The sequence below is a fragment of the Mytilus trossulus genome, chromosome 8 (assembly GCF_036588685.1).
Source record: "Mytilus trossulus isolate FHL-02 chromosome 8, PNRI_Mtr1.1.1.hap1, whole genome shotgun sequence".
NCBI classification, from domain to species: Eukaryota; Metazoa; Mollusca; class Bivalvia; order Mytilida; family Mytilidae; genus Mytilus; species Mytilus trossulus.
This window is the reverse complement of record NC_086380.1, coordinates 25914650-25928631: the sequence shown is the minus strand read 5'-3', so window position 1 is coordinate 25928631 and position 13982 is coordinate 25914650.

Genomic DNA, 13982 nt, shown 5'->3' with positions numbered 1-13982 from the left:
ACACCAAAACCCATTACAAGCTTGTTACACATGTAAATAAATGACTAATTACTTGTATTTGAGATTAATCAGTTTTACTAGCTTCTTGTAAATTTATTATATATCCTTTTCAGGCCTTAATGTTGTTTTACAATCTAGTTTCCACCACAAAAGGTAAACATTTACCTGTACTTTCTCAAAACTCACACAGCAAATATTTACCATATTGAAACATGTATTACCTCCCAATCGTGTTTGTTAAGCAGCGCTTTCTGTTAGTAATTCCATAGTTTGATGAAAAAATGATGAAATTGTAATCTAATCAATAAAATTAACGGTACCAATTTTCTTGCACCAGATGCGCATTTTGACAATACATGTCTCTTGAGTGATGCTCGTGGCCCAAATATTTGAAATCCAAAGCTTATATAAAAGATGAAGAGCTATAGTCCGAAAGGTCCTAAAAGTACAGCAAAATTCGTGAAAGGAATCAGAGCTTTGCACGAGGGCGATACATTCCTTAATTTATAATAATTTCTTATATTTTGTAACAGCAAATTCTAATAACACAAAAAAATCCGTATTTTCATGCCAGTACCGAAGTACTGGCTACTGGGCTGGTGATACCCTCGTGGACTTATAGTCCACCAGCAGAGGCATCGACCCAGTGGTAGTAATAAAATTAACGGTAGCAGTTTTCTTACACCAGATAAGCATTTCGACAATACATGTCTCTTGAGTGATGCTCGTGGCCCAAATTTTTGAAATCCAAAGCTTATATAAAAGATGAAGAGCTATAATCCAAAAAGTCCAAAAAGTATAGCCAAATCCGTGAAAGGAGTCAGAGCTTTGCATGAGGGAGATACATTCCTTAATTTATAATAATTTCTCATATTTTGTAACAGCAAATTTTAATAACACAAAAAAAATCCGTATTTTCATGCCAGTACCGAAGTACTGGCTACTGGGCTGGTGATACCCTCGGGGACTTATAGTCCACCAGCAGAGGCATCGACTCAGTGGTAGTAATAAAATTAACGGTACAAATTTTCTTGCACCAGATGGGCATTTCGACAATACATGTCTCTTCAGTGATGCTCGTGGCCAAAATATTTGAAATCAAAGATAATAAAAAAGATGAAGAGCTATAATCCAAAAGGTAAAAAAAGTATAGCCAAATCCGTGAAAGGAATCAGAGCTTTGCATGAGGGAGATACATTCCTTAATTTATAATAATTTCTTATATTTTGTAACAGCACATTATAATAACACAACACATCTGTATGTTCATGCCAGTACCGAAGTACTGGATACTGGGCTGGTGATACCCTCGGGGACTTATAGTTCACTAGCAGAGGTATCAACCCTGTGGTAGTAATAAAATTAACGGTACCAATTTTCTTGAGCAAGATGCGCAATATAGAACACATTCACACCAATTCAATGTATGATACTTTCTCGCAAGAGTTTACGTCTTGACAGTGGATCGGTGGTTATCAGCCAATTACAAATTATACAAAGCGCGCTCATAATACTATACTTTATCATTATATATAGTGTCTCAAACATTGTATTCCGAATCAACTGTGTTAAAATGATTGACAAACAGAAATCTGTAGTGGAAGTCAGACATGTGCACTTATTTGCTAAATTTGTTGAATTGTATTTCTATGCTGTATCAGTAAAGTTTAAAGAGGAATTATTGAGTTTCGATCACAGCACAATCTAATTTTACAGATGAATTCATGAACAAAAGACAATATAATTAAGATCAAAATGGAGGTTATGCTACTAGGTTAGCGTTGGATGCAGGTTTGGGAAGTATACACATGGAAAAAAGTATTGCAACACCTTGATTTTTTCAAATTTCAAAAAAATCAGCCTCTTTTTTTGGATTGAATATTATACAATGTGTGTAAAATAATATTGAAAGAAGTTTATGATTACATTGACATTTTTAAAACAAACAAAACATGTTTGAAAAAAAAATGATTTATCTAACCACAATTTTAATAACAAAATGAAGTGTTTTTTTTGTACAAAAAAATGCATTTTGTAGTCGAACTTTACAATGTCAAACAATTCAAAATTAATCTTAAGATGATCGTTCACATCATGGTTGATCGTTATGCGCCAAAGAATTAGTACTTGGTGCGCAGCCTCCATTCAAACGGATAACCGCCTCTTAACGTCTTCTGATTCCGCCATAAATCGACTAATTTGTTGCTAAGCCAGCAGCAACCACTTCTGATGAAGGGCATTGTTTATTTTACGACGTGTTTGAACTGGGATGTTCTTTCGCGCACTTTACGCACAACAGTGTTCAAAATATGCTCGATATGGATCAAATCCGGGCTACAATCGGGCCAAGGAAGATGAACCGAATTTCATTGGAACAATGAATCTTTCTTCACGACGCTAATTTTCAACTTTGGTGAGCTCTGCACTACATTGGATATGGGCAACTGTGTGTCTGTTCGTAAGCAAAGTCCCCAAAATGGTCTAATAGCACGATAACCAGTAGCGATGAGTTGATTTCGAACAGTTCTTGTTAAAAGGTTTCTGTATGTCCATCACTCTATTTTTTTATTGTATTGTATGCAATGGGTTTCCTTCTGATCAACCTTCATTATGCTTGATTTTCCCCCAGAAGATGGTATGGGGGCCTTTTGATCTCGGAAAGTCTTAATAATCGTTTATTGCTTGATTTTCATTATCAAAACGACTAATAGTGGATTGGTGATGACCAACAATACGCGCGGTTGTAAGAGCGACAGTCCTGCTTCTCTCATGCTGTTATTCTGCCATCTTGCTGCAGTTAAGAGTTGTGGACGGCCCATTACAAGGTGTCAATCACATAACTTTATAAACTTGGTTATGTTAAGTGTTGAAAACAATGAGGATAACAACATCTGTTTTGCTGTTTACGGGTACAGTAACTGCATGTGCAGATAAAAACTTATCGAGTCGATATTTATTGATTAAACTCAGGTCATATTTTAAAAAAGTTTAACTGACTCTATTCTAACAAATTATATCACAATTTCAATTTCAATTTGGTGTTGCAATACTTTTTTCCATGAGTATAGTTCAAAAATAACCAGAAGTTCATGAAGCAGAATAACGGTTTTTGTCTCATTTTACAGTTATTTGATTTTTTTTCTATTTCTAATATGTATTCAAAATTTATGCATGTTATGATACCTTTTGAAATTTTAAATCATGACCAGAATTTTAAATTGAATCAATGATTATTTATTTTAAATATCTATGCATAACATCAAACCACCACATTTCTAGTACTAGGACAGTTTATATCCACGTATTGAACATTAGAAATATCATGACAGTCTTTGAATCGGCTATGAAAAATCTTTGAAAAAAATTTATATAGAAGATGTGATGTGAGTGCAAATGAAACTCTTAATCCAAGTCTTCATTTGAAAAAAGTAAACCATTATAAATTATATTATGGCCTTTATCGCGGATCCGTTGTTCAAATCGAACAGCAAGCTATTGAGGACCTCATCAACAAACGTCAACCAGTGAACAACAGGATCCGGACTTAGAACTGATCCAATAAATATATCGGGTTTAAAAATTTTAACAGGGGCCAACCTTCAACCTAACCTGGGGTACTAGTGTAACATCATAATAAAGAGAGACACACTATTTTATATGAATTGAAATGGCTTAACTCAATCAGAAACACATATTAAAAAAACAAGTAAGCATATTACACTGAACGAGTAATTTGCTTTGACACTACATACATACACTATGATTGATTGATTGTTGGTTGCTTAACGTCCAGTGACAAATATTCCATGCATATTCAGGACGATAACAAGTTCACAATAAATACAATAGGTAGGTTGATACAATAGAAGCCATCTGGGATGATGGTCTGGGAAATTCGGACTGCCACTGGAAAATGAGGGTATATTGGATAGGGACAGAAATTTTGCCTTGCAACAGGCCACCTACGGACCCCTTAAAGAGTTGTTGCAAGGGTTCTGAACGTGCAAAGAGCATGGCACTCTCTTTACAAGAGGCATCGGCCGTTCCCCTTCTGACCAGACGTGACTGCGAACTTTATACATCCCGCACAGCCGAACTGACGCCCCACTTCTGCAAGCGTTTTACTGCCGGTCGGGAGAAAACCAAGTGACCATATTTCTATACCCCAGTCGACCTTGGGGTTACATACGCTATGTAAAAATTGTACATTTTTCATTGTAACGTAATCCCTGACTTATAAATTTACCAATGATGCATTACCTACGTTCTATAAAATTATGACATCACTACACATCTTGGCATAACGAACGAGTTTGGATATACAAACACCGTACACAGCTTCTTTTGCATAGGCATCATTTCTGTACTTAAAAGCTGTAGTACTGGAAATTTACTTTTAATATTCAGTACTATTTTGTTACTATAATTTTTTTGTAATAATTAGGTACACTGTACCTGTATTTTACAGTACTTGATTTGTACTTGAAATTTAGGTACTACATATTTTTGGTTACTACCGTTACATTTTCAGTATTTCGAAAGTTTTTTCTATTTCAAATCTCTTAAAACTATGATTTTCAAACATGGACTTTTGTATTATTTCTGTTCCAAACTATTTAGTACAAATCAAGTACTGTGAAATACAAGTACCTAAATATTACAATAATTTTAAAGGAAAGAAATAGACTAGTACTAAATATTAAAAGTAAAATTTCCAGTTCTACATATTTTTAGCACAGAAATAGTACCTATGCAAAAGTAGCTGTGTATGATGGAGCTAAAGAAACATCGACGTATCTATTGTCAAAAATTGTAGTATAAAGTTTCCCTTTAGAAATTGAAATGTCTAATTCTAGAAGAAAGACAACAACAGTCGTTTGTGTTAGATTTCTTTAAAAGTAAGTTCCTGTGGAAAAATTTTGGTTGTATATTTAGATAATTCTGGATTATTTCACGTAAAATATCATCAAGATAACGGTAGGTATTGTTAATTATGTGTATATATATCGTTTCAATTTGATTTGTTTTCAAACTGGCGTAAACATTTAAAACTGAAATGCATCTTGTCTTCTCAATATCAATTACATCTGTGTAAACAAGAGTGCACACACTGAAATGTCTCGCCTTCTTTACTAATCATTGATATTATGTTGATAGTCCTAAGTATAAAGCTTTATTACAACTGTCACATTAACTTAACATTAACCAAGATAGATAAACAAAGACCAATGAACCATGAAAATGAGGTCAAGGGCAGACATATACAGCTAACAATACTTCCACACATTAAATATAGTTGACCTATTACTTATAGTTAAAGAAAAATAGACCAAAACACAAAAACTTACCACTGTGCATTGAACCGTGAAATGAAGATCATGGTCAAATAAAACGTGCGGGACTGACATATAGATCATAAAATATTTCCATACACCAAATATAGTTGACCTTTGGCATATAATATTAGATTAAAAGACCAAAACTCAAAAACTTAACTATAACCACTGAACCATGAAAATGAGGTCAAGGTCAAATGACATCTGCCCGCTTGACATATACACCTTACAATCATTCCATACAACAAATATAGTAGACCTATTGCATAAAGTATAAGAAAAACAGACCAAAACACAAAAACTTAACTATAACCACTGAACCATGAAAATGAGGTCAAGGTCAAATGACATCTGCCCGCTACATATATACACCTTATAATCATTCCATACAACAAATATAGTAGACCTATTGCATAAAGTATAAGAGAAACAGACCAAAACACAAAAACTTAACTATAACAACTGAACCATGAAAATGAGGTCAAGGTCAGATGACATCTGCCAGTTGGACATGTACACCTTACAGTCCTTCCATACGCCGATTATACTAGCCCTATTGCTTATAGTATCTAAGATATGGACTTGACCACCAAAACTTAACCTTGTTCACTGATCCATGAAATGAGGTCGAAGTCAAGTGAAAACTGTCTGACGGGTATGAGGACCTTGCAAGGTACGCACATACCAAATATAATAATCCTATTACTTATAATAAGAGAGAATTCAACATTACAAATAATCTGAACTTTTTTTTCAAGTGGTCACTGAACCATGAAAATGAGGTCAAGGACATTGGACATGTGACTGACAGAAACTTCGTAACATGAGGCATCTATATACAAAGTATGAAGCATCCAGGTCTTCCAGCTTCTAAAATATAAAGATTTTAAGAAGTTAGCTAACGCCGCTGCCGCCGCCGCCGCCGGATCACTATCCCTATGTCGAGCTTTCTGCAACAACAGTTGCAGGCTCGACAAAAATAGCAGGAGACCTTGTTTTCATATTTTTAAAAAGAGTCTTAAAATTATATCTAATTAGATGCACGGTTCAGAACCTGTTGAAATTTCGATCAACATATGAATTCACAAAATTGGATGATAATATTTCATCAAAATTTATCTTTCGGCAGCCTCTGTTATTTTCTATCTGCTACACTATTTCCCAAATAGTGAAAATGCCGAAATGATGGAAGCATGAATAAGAGAATCATATTGAATTAATGAGTGTAATGGCTTTTTAAATTGCTTTTTAATGAATAACGGGTCCAATGGGACGACACACTTAATAAACTAGATACATTCAAAATATTTGATGTTATGTGGGTACATTGTTTAGATAATATATGCATACCAGATGTAGTTTGGCTCCCATTTTGTATTTCTAAATTCAATAATCGCTGATTAATTACACTCTTTTCATCTAAAAGCAATTGTTTAAATGCTTGAAATTCTTTCTGAACATCTTTACTGATGGTTGTGGTGTCAAATGTCATGTGTCTTACATCATCGCATTTTTGTTGATACGTAGATCCTCCAAGTCGTACGACAGCCTACAATGAACAATGCTTTTAATTAGATAACACGCTGTACATAGAACAGAAAAAAAAACCATCGGTATCTGAGAACAACGTATCTGAAATATAACAGATAAACAGACCCATTGGTTGCCTTCGGCTGTTGTCTGCTCTATGGTCGGGTGTTGTCGCTTTGACATATTCACCATTTCTTTTCTCAAATTTATTGTAAACTTTTGTTTAAACATTTTTTATCTTGTAAGACGATATTCAAAATCAACAGAATAAAGCATTTTAACCAAAGTTAATGCAAACACGTTAACTTTATGATCAACGAGTATGTTGCAGTCTTCAAGCTCGAGACTAATTTTACTCTAGGTAAGGGGAGGCTCAATGTCATCGGATATTTTTAGAAGGAGGCAAGAGTTTTAAATGCATAATTTTGCATTTAACATGTTTAAAGAGCTTGAACCACACATTCCCGCAGACATAACGAAATGAAAACACCTATCCAACATCATTCAGGAATTAATTGTTTACAAAAAGGAAAAGAATAAGCCACAGGTAAAATAATCTTTATCATAATATATTCTCCTACCCCTGCATTCATGAAAATAAAATGTTTGTCCTTAAACTACATCGGTTTTATAAAAGAAATTACTTTTCACATTGGATCATTAAAATTCACGTGACTGGTGGAAATTGCATATAATTATAAAAATGCATAAGAGAGCATTTTAAAACAAAATCAGTTGCTCTACTAGTATTGGGAAAGGAAATTCTACGTGGGATGGTATATCAGTGTTTTTAAGATATGAAATAGATGTACAATACTTGTAACCATAGGCGTCACTATTTGACGGAAACTTGTCAGATCGGTGAATGATCGGTGATGAATGTTTGACTTATTGATTACCCATAGAATCAGTCAGATACGTCAAAAAGCTATGCGAGAGTAACCGTGACAACGACGTTCAGTGAATTAATTATATGCACGATTCGGACAGATACATATATATTTAAAATTCTTATTTAAAACGAATACGAAGAAACCTTTACATACAAAATATATCAATTAATTTTTCAGCATTATTTGTATTACTTAAATAATTTTTTTTTTTATTTTTCTGGCAAACAAATTACATAAGTGCAGAATATTGTCAAACTTAGAATTTTTTTGTATCACTAAAGGGCTATAGTATTATACATCTGGTCAAAAGTCATAAATCGATTTAGAGAAAACTAATCCGGAACACAAACTGAAACCGAGAGTAACATACTAACAATAAGAGGAAATGTATGCACATCAGAAACACTGAATAGAAACAAAAACGAACTAAATTGATAAAGATTATCAAATAACAACTGCCATATTCCTAACTTAGTACAAGACAGTTTAAGAGAAAAATAGAGGGTTGAACTTAATTATGGCTAGCCAAACCTTCCGCCTGTATGGCAATTAAAAAAATCGATAAAATGGCAACAATTCGTGACAGGAACACAGTACAGACACTCCCAGCACAGAGTAAACCACAAAATAAGAACGGATATCTTGCTTTGACAACAGCACACAAACACTACACCAGACACAGTGGCGTATTTCATAATCTTGAAAATCAATCAATTACATGGAATGAGATCCAAAAATGAATCACTTTCACAATAGTATTCAAAATAATTATCATGATTATGACGGTCTTGAAAGGCTATTTTAAATGAATGCTGTGACGACGTCATAATTACTTGAACTAACACAATACTTCATCATTGGTAAATGGAAATCAACTCAACTATACTGACAAATAAGACAGACGTGAAATGTAACAAAAAATACTGAATTAAAACTACAAACAATATAAAAAAAACATAATATCCAACCGAACACACAAAACAATAACAATCATAATTAAAAACCAATTGTTCAGAGAACAATTGAAGGTCTTTCCATCAAAGCAATGTATTTTGATATGAAAAGTTGTGAAACTAAGTTTAAAATGTCATTTCAATCGTCAAATGATAGCTCCTAGTAAGCTGATTCCAAAAATATATTGTTTCCATACATTTTTTTAAATAAGGGAGATAATTTGTTACTTCCGGTTTGAAAAATGTTACTTCCGATTATATTTGAATATTTTCTTGACACTAATTCCAAAAATATCTGGTTCTTTATACTTTTATATTAATAAAGTACAAAAAAATAGCTACTTCCGGTTTACAAAAGGTCACTTCCGGTTGTTTTTTCAAGGTTAAATGGTTTGATATCTTTTTCTAAAAGTTGTATATCTTTATCATGTATACATATAGAATAAAAGCAAAGGTCAAAATCTAGAACGTCAAATTAAGCTATGACCTTGAGATCAATTTCAAGGTCATAAACCAAGGACCTCAAATCAAAAGACCATAGGTCTTAATTATATTTAGTTAATGAGTTATATCACCAAACGCGTATTTTTAAATACAAAAGGGGAGAAAACTCCCTTTTACATTCAACGTACGCTTGCAATCAAAATTTACATCTTACGACATGTCGCAACTAACAATTTAGTAAAAATAATTTGTTGATATCTTATACAGTCTTTGGATATAAGTGAAAATAAGCCAAATTCAAATATTAGAATATGACCTTGACCTTTGACCTTGACCTAATTTTCATTTTTTGGGACCAAGGACCTCAAATCAAAAGATCCTAGGTCTCTATCACTTATGATTTATAAGATAGAAATTCGAATCACTTATATTAGATGCATAAGGGGAAATAACTCTCATATGGAGCGGTCATATCGCTTCTGTCAAAATAGGACAAATCATGCCAAGGATAGAAAGAGCAATTTTGTAAAATAAATTTGTTATAATCTTTTACGGTTGCGAAGGAGATGCGATAACAAGGAAAACAGTGTTTGGGGAGATAACTCCTACAAAGAAAAGTATTCGTTTACGCAGGGTAAATTTCAAAAGCGCATAAACTGTTCGATTTCATATACAAAATATCTAAGCGACATATTGCGAAACAAATGTTTATCGCAAGAACAAAATTAGGCGGAAGAAAAAAAAAAAAAAATCAGAAGAAAAACAATAGGTCTTTCCACAGAAAAGTGGAAAGACCTAATTAAATACATGAATATTGGATGCATAAATACCGAGATACGTAGTGTAGCAATGCTAATTCACGCTAGGCAAAACAGTCATATTTGGAAATAGGTTACGTTCTTAACTAAGCTTGCAGACTAAATAGATGTTAAACCACAATCTAAGAAGTGGTAAATATGTCGTTAGTCAGTTTAGACACACACATCGTATAGATCAACCAATAAGTGATGTTGTCCACAAAATTTACGGAGTGTCATTTTAAATCTTTTCTTCTCATAACTCTGTTGGAAAAGTTGCTGTGTAAGTCGCAGTGTCCTGTATATGAAGTTCATATAATGAGAGCATGCACGAGCATAACAATTGAAATATGTAATAACAAAACGACGTAGCAGAGGGTATGTTACTGCTGAAAATGGGAAATTGATAATTGGGAAGTTGAAATCATCCAGTTTAAGTGTAAGGTCGTCCATTTTTGTCAATATTGAGTAAAATATACAACGCAGTCCTACTAGTACCAGTAGTATCATTAAGTTCAAGTTCAGGGATATATGGGATATTGTTTGGAACAACAATGCAAATCCATCGCACCAAATAAAAGGTTACATTTATTTTGTAAAAGTTTTTTCTCCATAGTTTATCTAGAAGAATCCTACTTGTTTACATTGAGACGATGTCAATGCTTTGGCTATGAATTTTTATATCACAAATTGATTGTTTACTTTTTAAATAACCATGTTTTTATTTGTAAGACGCAGGTCATTATGTATAGTGTATATTACCTCTGTGAGAATAATATTGAAGTTTTATTCATTTTAATACTTCCGTTAAAAACCTAGACAAGACATATGATTGTTGAAATAGCGTAGCATTTTACGTAAATTTTTAAAAAGCTTATAATTTTATGCAATAACATTTACTTAGAACTTTAAGCCAAACTTTAAAATTTAATTTAGGTAATATATATTAGCAATAACGCATTAAAGGATATTTGAGACGCATGTACTGCCTGCTATATGGGTATTTTTCATTGATAGGTCATCATCAATATATCTTAAAGTAAAACCAAAGAATTTCGAAAAGGTGCCTTTCTTTGTGTCTTTAGACAGTTATGAATGCATTCTGCTTGATAAAAGTACTAAAACAAATTGTCGAGAAGGGGTGCACAATTAGCACCCATTTGAAAAAAGATAAAAAAAAATAATCATTTGAAATAAAGCCCTATTTAGCTTTTTATTGCATTTTACTGTAATTAGCTAGATGATGAAAATAAAATCAATATAACTGGTACATGTGTTACAGTAAAGAAACTTAAACATGTTAAAGCTGGTTAGATTGATTAAAAGTGCAATTATTTCTTTATTTTAAAGGAAAACCATTCGAATTAATTACTTTTTGCACATCAATATTGGTTGCAAATAATGATAATTATCAGAGTAAAAAACTAATCTAGAATTGTTTTGGCATTGCTTAAAAATGCAAATATTTAGTTTAAATAAATTTGTTTATAGTGGATTTGGAAACAGTTGTTGCAATCTTAAGCTCTTTCCACTTTGCCGGTGCATGTGTTGACTTGTAGTGGCAAAGCCTACTCTTTTGCGACAACTACATGGGTGTTTTTTCGGTGCAAGAGATATGGCCCTCTCTTAACACGAGTCAGCCACTTATCGTTCCCTTCGAACGGACTATCAGTGTTTCTATAGACAATACTCGCAAATGGTGTCGAGGGAGAACCTAAAACTCAGTCCCTGAAATTTTATCCCGCAACAGGGATCGAACCAGGAACCGTTTTGAAAGAAGTCCAAATGTTCCTTCGTTTATATGATACATGATGCAACGTTATTTGCAATCAGTAATTATCATTTCCTTTAGATAAGTGATTATGTATAAATACCATAACGATGAAGATGCTTAAACTTTTGTTTGAGTTAAATAAGAATGAAATAATTTCGTTATTTCTATATTAATCATGAGCTGCAATGGGATTTGACATTTTTTTGTACTTCACAAAGGTACTTTTTTTTATAGAATTAAACAAAATATCAGACAAATCATGGTAAATCACATCTGGCTGTATACGCAAATAGGTCGAATAATATATTCCTTTGATTTTAACAAATTTATGTAACTAATCTTATATTTTATTGCAGTAAATTATTGCTGTGTCATAAACATATGTCTTGAGTATTTCAAAGCACAAGTTTTTTATTTTATTTGGGATTTCTGTAGAATATTTTGTAATCTTGAGGTTACATGGTGATTAAACATTATACACAGATAAAATCAGGGGAGAACTTTGATTGGTTAACTTCCAGCGATGGTTATTGTTGTATATGCAATGAAATGTTTTTGAAGTTTTTCTATAGTACTGGACAGGATAAAACCTCACTCATGCCAAGTATTTCTTTATTTGAAACAAAGATAAATTCTGCACATTCGTTTTTGAAAAGTGCAAATTTAACAAAGACTTATAGGGGAGAATAAATGATGGTTTTACACCTAAAAGATATTAAAATGTTGTTCGCATATTTTAAAAGTACCAATGTTTCTTCTTTTTATGAAATAATGCAGTGATCTTTGTAATAAGTTATTTCGAAGGCCTCAACCTAAGATTTTATGATAAAACATATAAGTATACAGATACTAAAACGTGTGTTTGTGTTGAATAAGAATGAAATAATTGCTTAACGTTAATAGACATAATTAAATTCCGTTGGATGATAATCATGAACTGCAATATGATTTTGTACATCGGGATGGGTTGTTTTTCATAAAATTAAATGAATACTAGAGAAATGATAATCAAATGATGTTTGCCTTGTTTAAAATCACCAATAAATCTTCTGTTTTTAATCAAATATACTACTCAACAAAAGAAACGATACACGACTAAAAAATAAAATTTATCAAAAAGTATTTAATATAAAACAAAATGAGATACACTAATTTAAAAACCTTTCATTTGCAATGTATGCACATGTGATAATGAAAATCAAAACTTGTCGGAAAGTATCTAAATTCCGTGTAAATGATCAAAGGGTGCAAATTAGTTTTGCGGAAAGTTGAAAAAAAAATTGACACATAATTTTCTAAGCACTAAATTGAATTTCAAATTTGTTTAAAAATATTCAATATGATAATCAAGTTATGTTTAGGATGTAGCTAATGGGTTGAAATATTGATTTTTCAATTTTTTGGGAAAATAAGTGTTTTTTGAAATCTCAAAAAATGCAATTTTTTTTTTTTATTTTCGTCTCAAATCAATGCTTATGATGTGAAAACAACACGCAGTAAATTTTGAACCTTTCTGATTAGTTTTAAGATTGCTATTGCTTTTTGAATATCACTTTACACATACTGTCTATGGTAAATCAGTTGATAATGTATACTTTTTAACGATTTCTCGAGGGACCGAACTTTGCTTAACAAATAAACGAAGAAGCTGTATGATTTTTAAAAACAAATTGATGACAAACACTGTCTTTACCTTTAAATGAGAGGTTGGAATCATTAGTTGGAACTTCTGTTTTCAAAATTGTCGTTTTCTGTAAAATTCGCGAAAAAACGTCACAAAAGCAACAAAAATTTGTTTTTTTTCAAATTTGTTTTTTTAACGGATTTACATTTCCAAAATGATTAAGTATTACTATTTTCAATATTGGTCCAATGAACAGAAAACTTTATCTTTAATTTGAAAAAAAGTCTTGTATCGTTTCTTTTGTTGACTAGTATATAATGAAAAGTTGTTTGCAATAAGTCATTTCAAAAACTTCATTATAGGATATTTTTTATAATACTGTTGATGATATTTTTTGTACATAAATGACAGTGTGATTTTGCATCATACGGCTCTAAAAAGTAAAATCACAAAAATACTGAACTCAGAGGAAAATCAATCTGGAAAGTCCACAATCACATGGTAAAATCAAATAACAAAACGCATCAAAACGAATGGACAAGAACTGTCATATTCCTGACTTGGTACAGGCATTTTTAAATGTAGAAAATGGTAGATTAAACCTAGTTCTATAGCGCTTACCCTTTCACTT